This window comes from Balaenoptera borealis (assembly GCF_965194805.1).
Source record: "Balaenoptera borealis genome assembly, contig: HAP1_SCAFFOLD_463, whole genome shotgun sequence".
Lineage (NCBI taxonomy): Eukaryota > Metazoa > Chordata > Mammalia > Artiodactyla > Balaenopteridae > Balaenoptera > Balaenoptera borealis.
In genome coordinates this window covers 12,323-31,548 of record NW_028123734.1, presented here as the reverse complement: position 1 = coordinate 31,548, position 19,226 = coordinate 12,323, and the positions used below count along the sequence as shown (strand labels likewise).

The window sequence follows — 19,226 nt, the reverse complement described above, 5'->3', positions numbered from 1 at the left end:
TAGGTGACAGTGAGTGGCCTGGGTTTTCCCTTTTTGCATCTAATATTCCAGACTTGGGTCTGGAGAAGTCAGCACCCATAAATGCCAATTGGAAAAGGCAAAATAGTGTACACAGTAAAATAAAATCCCAATAAAAGCCTGTTCTCTCTAGCTAAAGGACCAGAATAAGTGAGGCCTAAAGATACAGAAAACTTTTAGGCAATAACTGTTCTACTCCCGCCAAACACCACAGAAAAACTACAGCCCCCTCCCCAACCCTACCAGCAAAGTCCAATCTGGGAGTCTAGACTTCCACCCCTGCCAGTCTGCAATGAGGCACCCCAGTGCTAACTCCCCCAGGCCCTGGGTGTCAGAGAAGCCCTGAAAAGGTATTGCCAGAGTCGCTCCAGATCTTTGCTCAAAACCCATCTACCCCCAACTTTAGTAGGAGTGTCCTCGCTCACAACCCTCCAACCCTCCCCACCCCAACCTTTAGCAGGAGTGAACATAAATCCTTAAGCTAAAGGGTCCAGAGATAAGAAAGGAAGCTACACACACAAAAAAAGAAAAAAAAGAAACAGATGGAGCCGCTTGAGACGAAGATGGCAACGAATCTGACCTCCAACGGACCCTGAGTCTCATTATATGTTGATTTTACTACATTAGCATATTAAATGACACACCTACTGGTGGCCAGGACCAGACATTAAGGACCAAAAATGGATATAAAGGGGGTGGTACCCCACTCCCTCAAAAAAGCCCTGCCCCTTCCCTGGTTAACTAAGGCATGTGTCTCCCCATCCTCTGCCTCACTCCTCTTCCCTTTGTCTTTACTCTTTACAGTTAAATCACTTTCACCAGGTGGGTGAGAAGTTGATCTATGAACTTAATTCCTTCTTCTCCATTTTTTTTTTTTTTTTGCCCATAGAATAAGGCTTGTGCTGTGTGGATCTCTCGTTATTCTCCTACTCGAAAAAAAGAACCCTGCCCCGCTGAGCTGGGCCTGAACAAGGTCCATATGACTTAATTCTGCAACATAAGGAGCCAGGATATTCATCCTCAGCAGGTGGTAATGCCGGTGGTAATGAGTGACCATCTCAGCAGTGTCCCTGAAGACCACAGAGACCCTGGACTTCCACTTCCACCCAGCAAGAACAAGGCACACTAACCCCTCCCTGCAGAGGTGGTTTCAGAGTCAGGACTCTCACCACCATCCAAAGGTAATGAGGCTCTTCCGTGATGTCAGGTTAGGCAAAAGGAGGAGCAGGAACAAGGCACCCATGCCCCTCCCAGCAGGAGGTATCAGTGAAGGTCCAGTGGGAGCCAGAAATCCCAACCCCACTGAGCAGTAACAAGGAACCCCTCGCTCCCTGGGTGAGAACAGAGACAAATCCAAAACCTGGAGACCATGACCTGGACCCCCATTTCCACCAGGCAGTAATGAGATGGCTTGTCATCCCCTGCTAGAGTGGTGTCAGAATAGGCAAGTCAAACAGAAAATTTATATGATATCCAGAATCTCATAATGTAATACTCAAAACACCCAGGTTTTTATTGAGAATCACTCGTAGTAAGAACCAAGATGATCACAACATATATGAGAAAGGACAAAGACACTCAATGGACACCAACAACAAGATGTCAGACACAGTGGAACCATCTGATTCCAACATTCTTGCATAGCACTGATATTTCATAGGAAAATAAAGAGATCTGATTTATTTGCAGCAAGAACATTCAATAAGTAGGAAATGGGAGAAAACAAAACCACTGTCTTAATTTACTAAAATCTTTACATTGTTTTCTAAACTGCTTTGCAGAGTCTTGCATTAAGAATATGAAATTTAAAGCTGTAGGGAATCCAAAAGGGCTACAGCAGTCCGGTATGAATCATAAGAATTTCTTTATTCCAGGACATGTTTTACTGCCTGGGGTATCTACTACTACGGTCTAGAGTTTGGGGAAAGTCCTTAGCTTACCGTCTTGTGGATGTGGATAAATGATGTGGAAGCACTCATAGATTATGGGAAGTTGCATCCTAGACCACTGGGTAAGCTTCATAAATAACAGTGTTAATCACAGAGAACAAGATGGTATGAGATACACTATGTGACATTGCCATGGACCGTAAACCTTTTCAGACAGGGCTGGATGGTGAAAAGGAGGAACCACCCCCGAGTCAGGAGGACCTGGGTTCTGGTCTCAGCTCAGTGCCTGACTGAAAAGAAATTACTTAATCTCTCTGATCATCAGTTTTTTTATCCAGTGTGTGAGATGAGGGATGTCAAAGCCAGTTGTAAAATGCTATCATTCTCACTACTCAATATAAATATCTACAATCTTCACAGTTGTCTTACAAAACAGAACATGTTATGCATATTCAGGATTATTTTGTTACAACTACACAAACAAAACAATCTATGTGTAAAAATGGTATTTAAATTTCTATGAAGACAGTTATGTATTTTAATTTTGATCTTTTTCAGTAGTGTACATTTTAATCTCCTTAAAAGTACCTTTTATGGCTATCGCATATATACCCCAGGGTTGGTTAACTCAGAAAGCCACTAGACTGATGTCATACACATTTGATCTGACGTCCCATCGTGAATTCAGTTTTTCCATTTGTGAGGGTCTCCTGATCCTAAGAGGCTTTGCAGTGGCACACCAGGGACCGGGTGTTGTCAGATCATGGCATAAGACCCACATCTATGAAACAACTACAGTCCAACTCCAAAAAAAGATGTAAGTGGCATGTGTCAAAGAAGAAATAGAGTTCTATATTGCGTTTTAGGTTTAAAAGGTGTCAGAAGTATCTTATTTGAATTCACCTTGTCATAAACAAGGTAGCGGGGAGGGAACAGAGAATCACTGTTTCAAAAGCTAGGAACCTCACTGAAATCATTAAGATGTTGTGAAACAAAGCTTTGGCTCTGGTGTACAAAGAAGCCATTTGAATGTGTTTTTCTGTATCTTCTGTAATACTTTCCAGCAGATAGGGCTCACTTTTTCTTGTTGTTATTGTTATATTACTTTTCCCCAATTGTTTGTTGGCATTATTGCTTTGATTTGTCTTTTAAAATTTGCAAAATAACGTGTGAAATTTATGCAGAAGACGTAAAGAATAAAAATAAATGAACGCTCATGTGTAACCACTCTTCCTAAAAAGAAAACTTACCCATATCTTTGAAGGTCTCTGTTGGTCCTTCTTTAATCCTAACCTGTTTGTTATTTCCACTGTTTTTCTTTACAGTTTCGTCAATATGAATATACTGCTAAATAAGATACTGCTTTGGCTTGCATATTTTGAACTTTAAAAAAATGGAATCGTACTGTATGTATTCTGCAACTTGCTGTTTTGCTCAGTGTTACAGTATTCATTATTATGAAAATTTTACTGTAGTCTATAGTCATTGCTTTATTGTATCCCTTATAAAATTATATTAAGCAAACGCATCCATTCCAACTGATTGGATTGTTTTTCCCCCATTTTTGACATCACAATAAAAACAGCTATGAATATTCTTAAATGAGTTTTCTATATGAAGGAGCTGGAATTTCTCTAGGTTATATACAGTGCAATTGCTGTGTCAAAATGTTTACACATTCACACCTACTAAATTATGAGAAACTGTTTCCCAAGGTGGTTGTAACAATTTACATCCCCACACGCAGTTTAAAGACAATGTCACCTTTTTAAAAATGTGCCCAATTTGGTGCTGTTTGGGAAACGGTATCTCACTGTGTTTTAATTTACATTTCCTTAATTACTAAGGCAGCACACAAAGAAAAATAATTTTAGTTAGTAATAAATGCCAAGAAAAATAAACAAGTCAAGGAGAAACAGATGGAAAGGGGTTACTTCGGAAGAAGGATCAGGGGCGAGGTCTCCCCACGGAGGGTCATCAGTGTTAGAAACAAGTGACGAGATGGGGTGAGCCAGGTAGTGAGGTAGGGGCAGGGGGCTGCAGGGCAGAACAAGTGGGTTCCAGCACTAAGAAGAGGCAGAACAGTCTTTCCTTTTAAGTGCTGAAACTAAGTATTTTTAGCTGATGCGTTAGAGGACAGGCCAGAAGGATCTCAGCTAGACTGGGAGATTTAAGCAGATGGTGTTGAAGAGAAAACAGAGCTTTGGGTATGAAAAGGGGGTGTGTAGGGAGCCATACATGGTGCCTATTTATTCTCTTAATTAGGATCTGAATTACTTTGCATTATATATAAAAAAAAAGAAAATCACATGTGAAAACAAATTTTTAAAAATCCTTGAAAAAAATTAACCTGTCCTGAATTATGCAAATATTTTAAACTTAAAAGAACAATTAAGATCTTTCTAGATTTACACAATTTAAACAAATTTTGATCTATTGAATTTAAGATCTGTGTGGTTTTATAGGACAATGCCCTGTCTGTGTTAAATCTAGATGAAGCATTTCCAGTCCTTTGGAGATGCCTCTTATTATTCCCCAAGTTTTATTATCTGCAGTCCCAATGGGTCATTCATTTTCTGGAGTGAAAAATAATCCTTGCTTTCCTACCTTGAATGTTAAGCTGAGTTGAGTGTCGCCATTAATTCCTAGAAAAGGATTCACTTGCTATTGATCAGTGGAGTCTAGAGGAGCCCAGAGGAAATTTTTCTTATTTTTCTTGTTGGATCACTTAGGGTTCTCTTGCAAGCAGATGCCAAGATGAAATCAGACATGTAAGCGATCTGCCAGGGAAACACCTGTGGAGGATAAAGAAGTGATGGAGCAGGAGTAGGAGGGAAAAGCATTCAAACTGCCTTGCAGATCAGACACCTGTGAAAGGAGACAGGGAAAGGGAGGCTTGTGGAAGAAGAGCCTCAGACTTCAATGCAGCTCTGAGAAAGTCTTGGCTACACGTATAGGGAGTCCCGGAGCAAAGGCTGCCAGCTATGGTAATCCCACATAGGGCAGGGACGGCCCTGTTCCATTATCCAAACATTGGCTGGGAGCAGCCTGGGGAGAGCACAGCCTCGGTGTAAAGGCTGTCAGGGGTCCCAAAGGTCCAGAGGCACAGCAGCTGGAGGCTGTCACTTTCTCACACTCCTCACAGTAGGTTCTTTTGAAGGGTGAGTTGGAAAATATACCTCCTTAGCTGCCACTTAGAAATAAAATATATCAAATTTGCTATAACAAGATGCTTACAGTCTTTGATGTCTGCATAACAATGAAATATGATAAATACATCTGGGTTTCTAACCAATATGCTGATCTATCAATTGCCATGTATAAGAATAGCTCACTGGTTTTCCTAATGATATTGAAGGGAAATAAGAATGATTTGGCTCAAGAGATTATTTTAAAGGACTTTGTTTATAAACAAATTAAAACCTCACAGTATTTTTCAATAAAGAATATTCCATTTGGTTTATATTTTTAATTCTCCAAAACCCTTCCCTGAATGAGCCTGCCCCCTGCCCCCATGAACACATTTGGTTTTGGTTCCGTTTGATTTACTAATTTATCTCAATAGTTATAACATCAGATTTATTTTAAAATTCCTTCATAACCATTTAGTGACAATTCTTTACTCTGATTATAAATAGAAAACAAGAAAATATTGAAATGTATATTTGTGCACGTGTTGTGGTCTATGTCTTTTTGTTTTATTTCCAACTCCCAAACTTCTTGGCTATTCTGGTTAGTTTTTACATGGTTTAAACAGAGGTTTTCTGTGCATCTCAAAAGTTTTCCTTATGGAACGTTTTTCGACAACATTTTGCTCGATTAATTTAGATGTGATTTCCCAAAGGGCACCTGACTTGAAAAAATTATTTTATTCATTCAGGGATTGACAGTGCCCAGATTTTAGGAGAACAAAAAAACCCCAGAGAATATGGGGAGGAGTGAAGTAAAAACTGCAACATAGTTTTGAATTTTGAGTTTTCACCGTGAGTATATTTCAAAGGTATCTATGTACATTTTACTTTTAATACTCTGAATAAAGATGTGCAATCTAAACAAGTTCAGACTGACTACAGTTCAGGGTTTTAAAGCATGTAAACTCTTTGGGGAGCTTTACCTTTATAAACCTTGTAATAACAAAGCCATATGAGTCCTACAATCATTATTCATACTTCTTAGTTTCTCACAAGGTAAGCATTATTGACTCTTCTTTCTGCAGAGCATACCTCATTTTAAAACACATTGAATTACGGTTATCAAATTGTGTTATAGTAAATAATCTTGTTTGGTTAATGTACATGAAAGGCTAATTGTGTGGAGATAGAGAGCAAAGTGTTGCAATTTTGCCTAAGATTGGAGAGGGTAAAGGTTAAATTGTTCCTTGAAAACATAAAAACAGAGAGCAGACAACAACTCTCAATACTATTCTCTGCCATCTTCTTCACACAAGACATATATTATGTCAATGAAATTCAGATAACTAAAAAGCCAAGTGAAAGCAGGTATAAAAATCTCCTATCTTTCAGTTTACCTTTTCTTAGATACTGGCAGGTTTGTTATAACTCAGTGGGTAGCATCACCTGGAACATAGAATTTACTGGTTGTGATTTGTTGTGTTGTTCTAGCTGTAGCTTCAGGGTTTCAAATATACATTTTTACTTATCACAGCCTATCTTCAGCTTTTATTATACCACTTCACAGGTAGTATAAGAACCTTACAGCAGTGTACTGTTTTCTCCCCTTGGGCCTTTTTGCTATTATTATCACAGGTTTAATTAACCACTTATACATTTTATTTACCCACCTATTGATGGATATTTGGGTTGTTTCACTTTCTGGTTATTATGAATAATTCTGCCAGGAACAGTCATGTGTGAGTCTTTCTGTAGACATAATGTTTTCATTTCTCTTGAGTAGTTACCTACTAGTAGAATTTTGCTAGGACATGTGGTAAATTTCTGTTTCACAATTTAAGGAAGTGCTAAGCTGGTTTCCAAAGTGGCTGTACCATTTCACACTCCTGCCAGCAATGTTCCTCTCCACACCCTCACCAATATTTATCTTCTTTCTCTTCTCTGTTAGCCATTCTTGTGGATGTGACTGGGGTTTTAATTTGCATTTCCCTAATAGCTAATGATATTGAACATCTTTTCATGTGGCGTTCACCATTTGTATACCTTCTTTAGGGGAAATGTCTATTCAAATCTTTTGCCCATTTTTAAATTGAATTATTTTGTCTTCTTCTTATGGCGTTTTTAAGAGTTCTTTATATATCCTGGCTACAAGTTCTTTATCAGATATAAATGGCAGATATTTTCTCACAGTCTGTGGCTTATCTTTCCACTTTTTTTTTTCAGTATTTTTTCCAGTTTATTGAGGTATGAATGACAAATAAAAATTGTATATACTTAGGTTGTACACGTGATTTTTTTAAGTGCCATATGTGATGATTTAATATACATATGTATTGTGAAATGATTACCACAATCAAGTTAATGAACACATCCATTACCTCACATAGTTAGCTTTTCCTAGTGAATTTCAAGTGTACAGTATAGTATTAACTAACTATAGTCACCAGGCTGTACATTAGATCCCCAGAACTCGTTCATCTTATAACTGGAAGTTTGTACCCTTTGACCAGCATCTCCCCATTCTGTCCACGTCCGAGCCTCTGGAAACCACCGTTCTACTCTCTGGCTTTATGAGTTCAACTTTTTCAGATTCCATATGTAAGTGAAATCACACAGCATTTACCTATTTGTGTCTGGCTCATTTCACTTAGCATAATCTCCTCCAGGTTCATGCCAATGGCAGGATTTCCTTCTTTGTTATGGATAAATAATATTTCATTATATGTCTTTATAGATATATGTGAAATATATATATGTATTTGAATATATCGCATTTTCTTCATTCATATAAAACCTCACATTACTTTTTTAAATTTACAAACTAAACCAATATAGAGGCGTATTCTGTAGTCTCCTTTTTCTATTTATCTGTAAGTACAGTGATTCTCTATTGTGCTCCTATCCTCAGGCACCCTTAATTGGTTTACTGTGAATAGGGTTTCTTCTGCATGAACACATGCTAATTATTTATTTGGAATTTCTCACACAATAATTGCTATCCCTGACCCAGTGGTCCCAAACCACTCAGGTGTCTCTAGAATGTTCTGTGCCTAGTGACGCTGACATACAACTATGGAAACCAGCCCTCCTTCAGTGTTTATTATGTGATGTTCAGACCGCTCAGACTTGTTTGCCTCATTGCCTTTATTCCTATTAATACCACATCCCATTAAAGCAGAAAAACACAACAACTGGATACACATAAAAGAGGTCAAGCTTAACTAAGAAACTGGTTCTTTATCCCTCTCTTTGTATCTAATGTTTGGTTTATCTAATTTACAATAGGAAATGGGGTGAATTGGCTCACTTACTAAAAGCAGAAGTCAGTGGAGAAGAAAAATTAATTAGTCAGAGCAAGGGTTCAGCATGCAGTAGCAGGTTGGCCATCTGTGCAGGAGAACAGAAAGCTGCATTCCTGCAGGAGGTCTCTCTAAAGGAGGCCATGCAGCCCAAGGAGGCGCACAGAACTCTAGAACCGACATACATTCATGCTGTGTGTGACCTGCCTTTATCTAAACCTCTTTCTGTCTCACTAGAACTTCTTACTACCTGGCATGATTTACCCAGCATTAGCCCCAAAATTGCAGTAAACTTTCTGGGAAGAGAATAACTTTCCAGTTGGAAAACAGTATTCTTTGCTCTCCCAGTGGCCTTACCTTCTGGGCCCCTGACTCTGCCTAGGCACCTCTGCCCCTGAATTGCTCTCACTGACCACCTGACTTTCTTTTGCTTCTGTCAAGATCCCTAAGCCCCCTTTAATGGAAACACAGAGTGTTCAATGACAGTTGCAGGAATACCCATCAAAAACGGAACACAAGTCACTGACCTATTAGAAGACATTGCAAACCAAATAATTAGCTATTCTCAAAATCAAAGCTCACACTGGAAGCCAGAACTCCCAAAGCCAAGGAAACTACCTGACTGACAAAAATGTTAACATAGCCACTTCCCAAGAAAATTTGTCCTCTGCCACCTACATACTTCCCCTTGCTCAATCTTTTTTACAGATGGGAAACTCTACTTAAGGAACCTACGGCACAACAGCCTGCTAAAACCTGAGGCTGAACAATCTCATTGGAAACAAGCTGGATGTTTTGCCACTCAGATGGATTCTGGAGACACCCAGATGGCCACTTGGTCTCTTCTTGGTTACTTGCCGAAAATTTAGTACACAGCATCCATAAGGTTACACATCAGGACAAAGGGAATCTTGAAGATCTCTTTTACAAGTATTGGTGGGACAAGGATGAAAGCTAACTCTTTTATATGGCCCAGGGATGATGTATTAGTATTTCTATGCTTTTGTCCAATGCACGGCTAAAGTCGTAGAACTGAAGCTCTCTATTTGTGTCTGTCTGTATGTATTTTTGTCTATGAATGTGTAGTAAGTTTCTACCTTTGGATGGTATTACAAAATTGCACTATGAAATTTCTTAAAGAGAATTCTGTTTTGATTAGCTTAAACATAAACAAACACACATAAATTGAATAGTTCTAAAATTACCAGAAATTAAGGAAACTGAACTTCTGATATTTTCATGTGCTTAAAAATGTATTCTTATGGAAACTAACTAAAAAGTTTGTAAAATTCAAGTTTACATAATTAAGGCAAATCTTTGTCAAAAAAGACTAGCTTAATATTATTGGTTTAATAAAAACAGCTATGTTTTCAACATCATACATTTTTATTCTACCTGGATATGCTCTTCCTAAACTTATAAAATTTTTCTGATTGAATAAACTAGCATTGTATCTACCAGATGTTTCAGATTATGAAAAATGTAAATTTTTGTTTAACCAAATTGAATCATTATTCAAACCAATCTTATCTTAACAGTGCTTATGCTTTGTGGTATGAAGATAGTTTCCAAGATCTTTAGGTAACTTAAAACGTTAGACTTATGCTAAACTGAGTTAAATAATAGTATTCTTTAGATACCTATACATTTTTAAATAAGATAAAATACTGAAAATTAGTTACTAAACATAATTTTAAGTTTATATGATTTTGCCTCTAATTTTCACATGGAAAAGAGAGGGTACAGACTTTTTACTTACTATAATATTTTATGTTAATATTTCTCTTCTTCATTTTAGAATCCCTCTTTTAAGATGCCTGATCTCCAGAACTCTAAAACGCTCATCTTTTCCACTTCCTCTCAACAATTGTTCAAATGATTTTGCAGGAACAACGCCAAACAAGAGTCTTCAGGAGATTATTCCTTAGACCCAGATTTGCCCCACTCAAAGGTTTATGATTGCCTCTGTGTTGTTCAACAATGAATGACATTTCTTGGTCATGAACAAAACTGAGGCCCAACCGTTTTGAATTTTACCTGTGATTTGTGATCTCAGAAAACGGCAACAGTTAAGAAATCACCCTATCCTCTGTTTTCTGAAATCCTCCACCTTTTGTGTACCACAAAGAACCACCCCACTTAAGATAAGATTTGCTACCCAGGCCTTCTCAGGATTCCCCTAAGACCTGGAGATCACTCCCTTGTTTATCGGTGACCAGGGAAACACCAACTTTTCCCCTTTTGCCTTAACCTGCTGATAAGACCAGGCACTGATCTCTCAACTTCCCTTTCTTTGTTCCATGAATGATTCGCTGAGCTCAGAACTGTTTGTCCTTCTAAAACTAGCCAGACACAGAGATGAACCTTCCTGTTCATCTAACTGACTGAGACTTCACCTAATTGCAAAATAATTCCAACTGTAAATCAGCCCCACCTGTAACTTTTCTACTTTCCCTAAAAAAGTCTAAGGTAAAAACCACCCTGCAAGACATTCTGATCTTCTTATTGCAAAAGCCTGAATAAAATCAATCCTCTTACTTGTTTTGTCTTTGAAAACATGAATCAGGGCATATATATCCAGCAATCTATGTGGGCATATTCTGTTACATACATTAATGGGGCATACATAGCTACAGTGACAGCTGTATTAGCATCCTAAAAAGAACTAAATAATCTATATAGCCAAATGAGGGACAATGCGGAGAGAATCACCTGGAGTGGGGTGGAGAAACTGACTTAAATGTGCTAATTTTTCCAGGATTTTTTACTTTTCAAAAATTAGGAACTGAGGGCAAGAGATGCACCATTAATTTATTTGAGACAGTTTCATAATTAAGCAAGTACACTTAAGGAACATATTAAACTACTACTTTGGGAATAATTTTAGAATAACAGCAAAGTTGCAAAAATAGTACAGACTGTTCCTTGTACCCAGTTTCCCCTAATGTTTCCATTTTATCTCCTCACTTAAGAGTGTAAGCTATACTTCTTAAATTTTTTATGGTTTCCTTAGAGTTTACAATATGCATTTTTAAAATAATCTAATCCCACCTTGAAATAACACTACACCACTTGATGGGTGCAGGAACTTTATAACATAGTATTCCCAATTCTTTTCTCCCATCCTTGTGACGTGGCTGTCATTAATTTCACTTATCCATGTGCCATAATTCCTTAACACATTGTAACTATTGTCCCTTAAAACAGTTATATGTTATCCATTAGGCCACCAGGGCTGATAAAAGTTATTTTTTAGATTGATTAAGAAGCAGAGAACTCAAGGATTTAATTTTACCAGCATTCATTTCTCCTTGGAAGTTCCTCCTTTATGTAGCTATAATTTTCTGATCTTTGTCAGTTGTTCTGTTTTTAATGTTCGTGGTAACATAGGTGCCAAAGGCTTCAAATTCCTCTAATGTCCTTGTTTTTGTCTCTCCTCTTTTTTTTTTTTTTTTTTTAATACTTATTTATTTGGCCGAGCCGGGTTTTAGTTGCGGCATTCAGGATCTGGTTCCCTGACCAGGGATCAGACCTGGGCCCCCTGAATTGGGAGCACAGAGTCTTAACCACTGGACCACCAGGGAAGCCCCTTGTCTCTCATCTTGATTTTGGGGTTTCCCTAAGTACTGTTGCTCAGCTTGAGTCTGTGTCTTGCAGTTCTCTTGGCTGTGATCTACTCTTAACTATCCTGGAGGCCTGCGGGTGTGATGGTGAACTGTGCGGGAGGGAAAACATTCTATAATCTTGCAGTAAATCCCAGTCTCTAGTGGGACTCTGTTTGAGGGTGTGGCCTTCACAACTGTTTCTGACTCTCCCCAAGGATATGGCTCTTTCCCCTGCACCTACGCCTTCCCTTGGCTGCAGCATTTCCTTGAAGCCCTATCCCCTGCTGACATGTTCCCCCAACACACCGCATCACATGAGAAAGGAAGGATGTAGAAGGCTGAATTGGGGGAGAATTTATTTCCTCTAGCTGGGATAAGATTTCAGAATTGCACTCTGGCCAAGTCCTTTCTCTGGAGAGTAAGATTCTGCTACATAGAAAGCTCCATTGCCACCCCTTCGTCCCCACCCTCTCCAGAGCCACCTCGGGCACCTCTCTCCATCCTCACCATGAGAGCCTGCAGGGGTTCCTGAAGGTAATGCACCCCAAGAGTCTGGCTCCCAGGATTTTCTCCCTCTCAACTAGTCATCCTTGGCTTCCAGCAGTTTGTCAAAATTACCTTTTAAGTCATCCTGCTCGTCTATGGCTCCTGCTGCAAGTAAGCAGATCTTGGCTCCTATATCTCTCTGGATGTGCCTGGCTCTCCAACTTTCGGGGTGACAATTAGCCTTGCAACTTTAGTTCTTTGATGAGTCTATGAAAACTTGCTGATTTCCAGTTTTTCCAGATTTTCCTTATCGTAAGGATAGGAGTGATGACTTCTGGAAACTGCTTCTCTTAATGTTAACATCTTATATAACCATAGTACAGTTGTTAATACTAAGAAATTAACATTGGTACTACACTATTAAGTAAAATGCAGACTTCATTCTACTTTCACCAAGCTTTTCCATTAACGTCCTTTGTCTGTTCCAGATCCAAATAAGAATAACATGTTGCATTTAGTTACCTATCTGCCTAGTCATCCTCAATCTGTGAGAGCTTCTCAGTCTTTTCTTGATTTTCATGACTTTTTCAAGTTTGAATATCTCTCATTTTGCTTTTTTCTGATATTTTCTCATGATTAGACTTGGGTTATGGGTTTGGGGGAAGCATAGTACAGAGGTGAATGCTTTTCTTATGCATCATATCAGAGGGTACATGATTTCAAGATGACTTGTAATTGAGGATGTTATCAGGACCACTAGACTTAGGTGGTACCTGCCAGGTTTATTCACTGTAAAGTTATTCTTTTTCTCTCTCAAATCTCTGTTACCTAGAAACCCAACACTAAACCCAATACATGATCAAAATAAAACTCCACTTCTTGGAGGCAGGAATATCTAAATATCTTTATATATTATTTGTAATTTTTCTGTAATTTATTTTTCTGGTCAATGATTTATTTATATAAGTATGGACTCATGGACATTTATTTTATTCTTTGGTTTATAATCTGGTATTTGGTTGTTTGTTTTGTTGCTCAATTTGTTAAAATTCTCTAGTTTAATCCCTGGGCTTATAATTCATTCAGTCTGTGTCTGTTTTAAGTAAATGAATGTCAAGTTGCTGTTTCTCCCTGCAGGTGCCTGTCACTCTCTAGAGTTCCTGTTGGTTGCTTGTCCTGCAACCTCAGTTTTAGGAAGGGTTTGAAAAAAGTCATTAATTTCCAACAACACTCTTTCCAGCTCTCTACATCTCTGAAGTCAATTGTAAAATGTTGATACCTGCCTTTCCTGCCTATCAGGAACACCTTTCCATTTATTCAGAAAAATGTTTCAGAAAAACACCTGGTAAAACATGATCTAAGAACTCACATGAAAATAATGGATGTATAATTACAATATAATTTTTGACTCATTGGTTCTATGTGCTTTGAAGTCTTTTCATCCAGGCTGGTGACATTGAAGAAAATAAAAATGGAGAGATTATTTCTTAGTTTCATTTCCATTCTCTCTCTTTGCATCACTTCCATTTGTCCCTCACTTGATGGAACCTATTACACACATGAGGACCACGACTCTTGGCTTGTTTTACACCCACCTTATCAATCATGCTTTTTTGCCTTACAGCAATATGCTCACTCCCTGCTTTGTCCACAGTGGAGAACATAGTAAATTATCTAAAACAGAAAGCTCACATTACTCCCATAAAGCACAGAAAACAAGCAGGGGGAATGTGCATGTAACACCCCCATCAAGCAGCCCTCGCAGAGAGGTATAACAGTAAATATCAATGGCGATAAAAAGTGAAGGCTTTTCAAATGGCCACACCTCCCAGGATCTTAGAAAGAAATGCAACGTGCATTTAGGACTCGAAGAGGTTTAAAGGTCAAAACAGGTCAGAGAGAGTAGACCTAAAACCATCTTACAGATTTGAGCAATTACCTGAGGAAAAAACCCATTTCCTAATATACCTGACAGATGCTGAGGAAGTAGTAGGGAAATGTACCATCTTGTATGATAAAACACAATAAAAACGTATTCTGACAGGAGACCAATGACATTTAAATTGTAAAAAGCTGTTTTCGCCTTTCTCTCCAGACAACATTAATTAGAAAGAGATCCATACCTATGGCGGGTATTATCCAAATGAACTGGATAATCCGCAGACCACTTGAATTAATAAAAAAAAAAACTTTTGATTGTTGAGGGCTCAAATTATTTGTCAAAAAACAGAAAACTTAAGTTTCTCAACTGAATATTATCACAACATTAAATGATGACTCCAGAAACACTAAAATTGGAAAGGGAAGCAAAAAGTGTACTGTATATTAATGGCCTTCCTATTGTATCTTCAGCTTCTGCTGAAATAAGTAATGATTCAATAGGAGAGAAAGGGAATCTTTCTGAAATTCACCTTAATAACTGAGCAGCAGGCACTTCCTATACTTATGGCTTCTTTTATTACAGAGATAAAAATCATCACATAGGTCAGGGAAATAATCCAATGTAATACTGATTAATTTTTTAGGGGAGGGGCCTTTATTTAACACGAGGGTTCCTCTCGACTATACACACTATTCTAGTTGGATTAGGTTTTCTGGAAGAGTTTTCTTATTGATTTACATTCTAAACACATGCCCTAAAGGCTTCATAAGAAATATACATGTAAGCCTAGAAAAGTACTGAGCAGGATTAGGTTTTAGAGTTTGTTAAATACAAGAAACAACATTAGGATTGTCAAGAATATGATGCAATAGAAAAATAAGTCATTTAACATACTGGGTTACACCAAATTCTTTTTCTGCATCTACTAAGGTGATCATTGGACTTTCCTCCTTTATCCTACAAATATGATGTGTAATAATGATTGATTTTTTTGAATGTGAAAACAACCTTGTCTTCATGAAATAAACTCTCTTTAACGGTTTTTGTGTCCATTCCCATTTCCCCAAGATTTTTCACTTCTTAATTTCTGGCAGTGCTAGATTTCTCTCATCCTCTTTCATTCCTTCCACCTTGCTGGAATTTACACGCGTCGCAATCCAGACATTAGCATTGTGTGTCATAGCAGAGAATGCTGAGACCAAAGAAACAGGCAAACCGGAAGACTATGGTGGAGGTCGTGGCATAGCTGTTAATAAGACCAGGAACCTTTCATTTCAGGAAGAACCACAATCTCCCTCATAAACATAGATGCATAATTCATAAACAAATCATAAGCAAAATATAGCACAGTGAAGATAAGATCTGTGATACTAAAGTCAACACATACATTGTCTTCAGATCCAATGACAATTCATATCATCTGCGGTGCATAAATGAGCAAAGGTAGTGGGCTATTTCCCCAAACTGGTACTTTACTATAAGGATGAAGGCTAAAAAATTCTATTTGGTGGCATAATAATAAATACATGATGGTTCTTATTAGTTTTCTTTTATTTCCTCCTTAGTCCCATGCTGCTATGTTAGGCATATTTTAGTGCCCAATATCTACTTATTGGCTTATTGGAAGGCCATCTTCATTATACAAGGACAATCAGGTCACAGTTGGCTTGAGCTGTGTGGTATAAAAATACAGGACTAAGAGTCAAGGGACTGTGTGATAGGCCTATTTCTGCCACAAACTAGACATATGATCTTGGGCAAGTCACCTGGCTCAAACCCTACCTAGGCCTTGCATAGAAGAGGGACGCCTGGGCCCACAGAATCTCAGGGTTTCTCCATGTTGCTTGAATCTGCCCAAAACTGTCCCTGCTCTCCAGAAATTTGCTATCTAGGAGAAAAGTCAGACATATCCGTAGATGATTCCGCTATCAAGCAAATACTAAGTGGTTTGACAGAAGTAGGATGATACATGTGGAGAAATGTACTTTGCAGGATTCTCTAAAATTCTCTTAAAGGAAGTTTTTAAAGAACTACACTTTGAATCATGCTTACGATGTTACAGTACTGTTGTAAAAGTGTAGAAAGAAGGAAAACCTTGATCAAAACAGCAAAGTAGGGTTGAAATGCATATCATCAGAAGTTTCAGTGAAAAGTGATACACTGGGAATTTGATAGTAAGAACACCTTGACAAACTGCACAGTTATGGTCTGACAGTGCTAAGGGCAATTCTATTTTCAGACATGCTTGTGAGGCTCTTTTTTTGTGTTAGGTCCCACAGATATACATTATTTATGTCACACATAAACTATTAAACTATTAAATGGTCAGTATTTTAAATGGAACCATACCTGACACTTCACAAGTGTTATGTGTTTTTAAATACAAAGTAAATAAAATAACTCACAGTATATCCACTATCTTACTTGACATTCTTCTATATTTTTCTTAATTTGTTCCTACATCATTTGATGATAAGAGGCAATAAAGTAGCAGACTTGAATTTCAGTCCCAGCTCCAGAAAGAGACCTTTGTTTGACTTGTTAAGTATAAAGTTGTCTTATCTCTGGAGGAAGACATTAAACATGATTTTGGTGACTACTAAGAGAGTTAACTATGCAACAAATTATTCTGTGATCAAAATATGCATAAATTGGAAATAAATATACTAGCTTAGGGTAATAAGAACAACTTACACAAGACCTCTTTTGGTATAACCAAGATTATCTTTTTATCAAGTAAAAAATCATCTTTCCATAATCTGTAAGTGTTTGTATGTGTAACTGTCTAATACCTACAAAGGTGAATATCTAAGCACTCATGTGTACAAAAGGGTTCAGAGAATCAATAATTTGTACTCAGGAAATGATGCCCAAGACCCCCTCCTCGGGTTCCATTAATTGGCCAAAGTGGCTCACAGAATTCAGGGAAATACATATATTTACCAGTTTATCGAAGGATATGAGAAAAGATATAGATGAACATTCAGATGAAGAGATACATAGGATGATATCTGAGAAGGTCGCAAACTCAGGGGCTTCTGTCCCCGCAGTGTTGGGGTGTGTCACCCTCCCAGAATGTGGATGTATTCACCCACCTGGAAACTCTCCAAATCCTGTGCTTTAGGGATTTTTACGGAAACTTCCTCATGTAGGCATGTGATCAGTCATTAACTCCCTTTTTAGCCCTTCTCCCTTCTCAAGAGACTAGTGGGGTGGGGCTAAAAATGTCAAGCCTGCATCATGGCTTGGTCTTTCTGGTGATCAGCCCTCACCCAGGAGCCATCCAGGAGCCCACCCAGAGTCACCTCACGAGAGCAAAATGAAACCAAGCCCAAGCTCACTCTGCTCGCTGCACGACAGGCCAGTACATCAGGAGACGAGGTGTTGGGGTAAGGAATAATGACTTTGTTCAGAAAGCCAGCAGATTGAGAAGATGGTAGACTAGTGTCTCAAAGAACCATCTTCCTCCAGTCTGAATTCAGGCTCCTTTTAAACAGAGGAAGGGGAGGGGGAGGGGCCCACTGCAAAGCCAACCAGTGGCTGAGTGGGACTGCTGATGGTTGCTCGCTCATAGCCACGTGCCTGCCCCATCCCTATCACAAAAAGACACTTTTATATAAAATAGATAACTAATAACGACCTACTGTATAGCACAGGGAACTCTACTCGATACTCTGTAATGACCTATATGGGAAAAGAATCTAAAAACGAGTGTGTATATGTCTATGTATAACTGATTCACCTTACTGTACAGCAGAAGCTAATACAACATTGCAAATCAACTATAACCCAATAAAAATTAATTAAAAAAAAAGACACTCCTATCACCCAGGAAATCACAAGAGCTTCAGGAGCTCTGTGCCAGGCACTGGTGGCAGAGACCAATATATATTTTCCATTATCTCACAGAATCATATTGGAAGGTGATTCCTTGCATGCCCAAGCCTGATTTTCTAGGTCAAGATGAGACTCACATTTCAGTCATAAGTCCCCCTGCAAATGAAGCAGAAATCAGGACCCACCATGATCTCCACTGATTCTACTTGTCTAAATTAGGGACCTCCATGCTCCTCAGGTGCCCTAGTTGTTCACACTGAGGACTGTCATGCCCCAGTGACAATATCATAAAGGGTGAAGAGACTGTAATAAAAGCAACAGTAGATGCTAGAGACATGTTCTTGAACATGTACATTCATGACAGTATAGCCAAGTAAATATTTCACATATTAAGAAAAATTAACCAGCTAGTGATTAAAAAGTACAATCCCTAAGTGAATACCCAATTCCACCTGCCAAAAGGGATGTCCAATGATGTCATAGGGGATTTCCTATAAGACTCAAAGTGCCCTCTCTATAAGGTACAGGCAAGACTCGAAGCTCCAGGGTCCGGAGAGGGTAGGGTAGGAGGGGGAAGGCAAGGTGTATTCTGAAAAAGAGAATATGTGTAGAACACACTAGGGATATCAGAAAAGGCTACTGTAGATGACTTTAACCCAGGCCTTGGTCCTCCACTCCCAGTGTCTACTCTAAAGATGAGAACCTAAGCTCACCTAACCCATTTCTGACTTCTGGGTGTTCCACACATGTTTCTAAACTCTGGAGAATGGAGACTGTCTATTTTGGGCAGAGTGAGAAGAAATGTGGTCAAGACAATATACAAAAGATTTAGAGAAAATGAGGACATGCTTAATTTTTGGATTTGAATATACTGCATTGGTCTGTCAAAATATGTGTGTGTGTGTGTACAGTTTTTGTGAAGCTTTTCTAACTTCAGAAGTATAAAATGTTACTAACACAAAACATATCATTTAGAGGTTAAATTACTTATCTTTTTGTTATACTTGGTTTTGTAAATTTGAAATAATCATCATTAGTTTGAATTTTTGTGTTAATTATTCTGAGTGAAGTCGGCAAAG

The 19,226-nt window shown here is 38.3% G+C and overlaps 1 protein-coding gene across 3 annotated transcripts in view; it reads right to left on the bottom strand.

Annotated features, from left to right (window-relative positions):
* Nucleotides 1-19,226, bottom strand: part of LOC309621446 (uncharacterized protein) — a 583,198-nt gene that overhangs the window by 552,118 nt on the left and 11,854 nt on the right. For all 3 annotated transcript variants that reach the window (XR_014240024.1, XR_014240025.1, XR_014240026.1), the window contains exon 2: nucleotides 4,515-4,702. The gene's annotated coding sequence lies outside the window, so the exon portion shown is untranslated. The remainder of the gene's footprint in view (nucleotides 1-4,514; nucleotides 4,703-19,226) is intronic.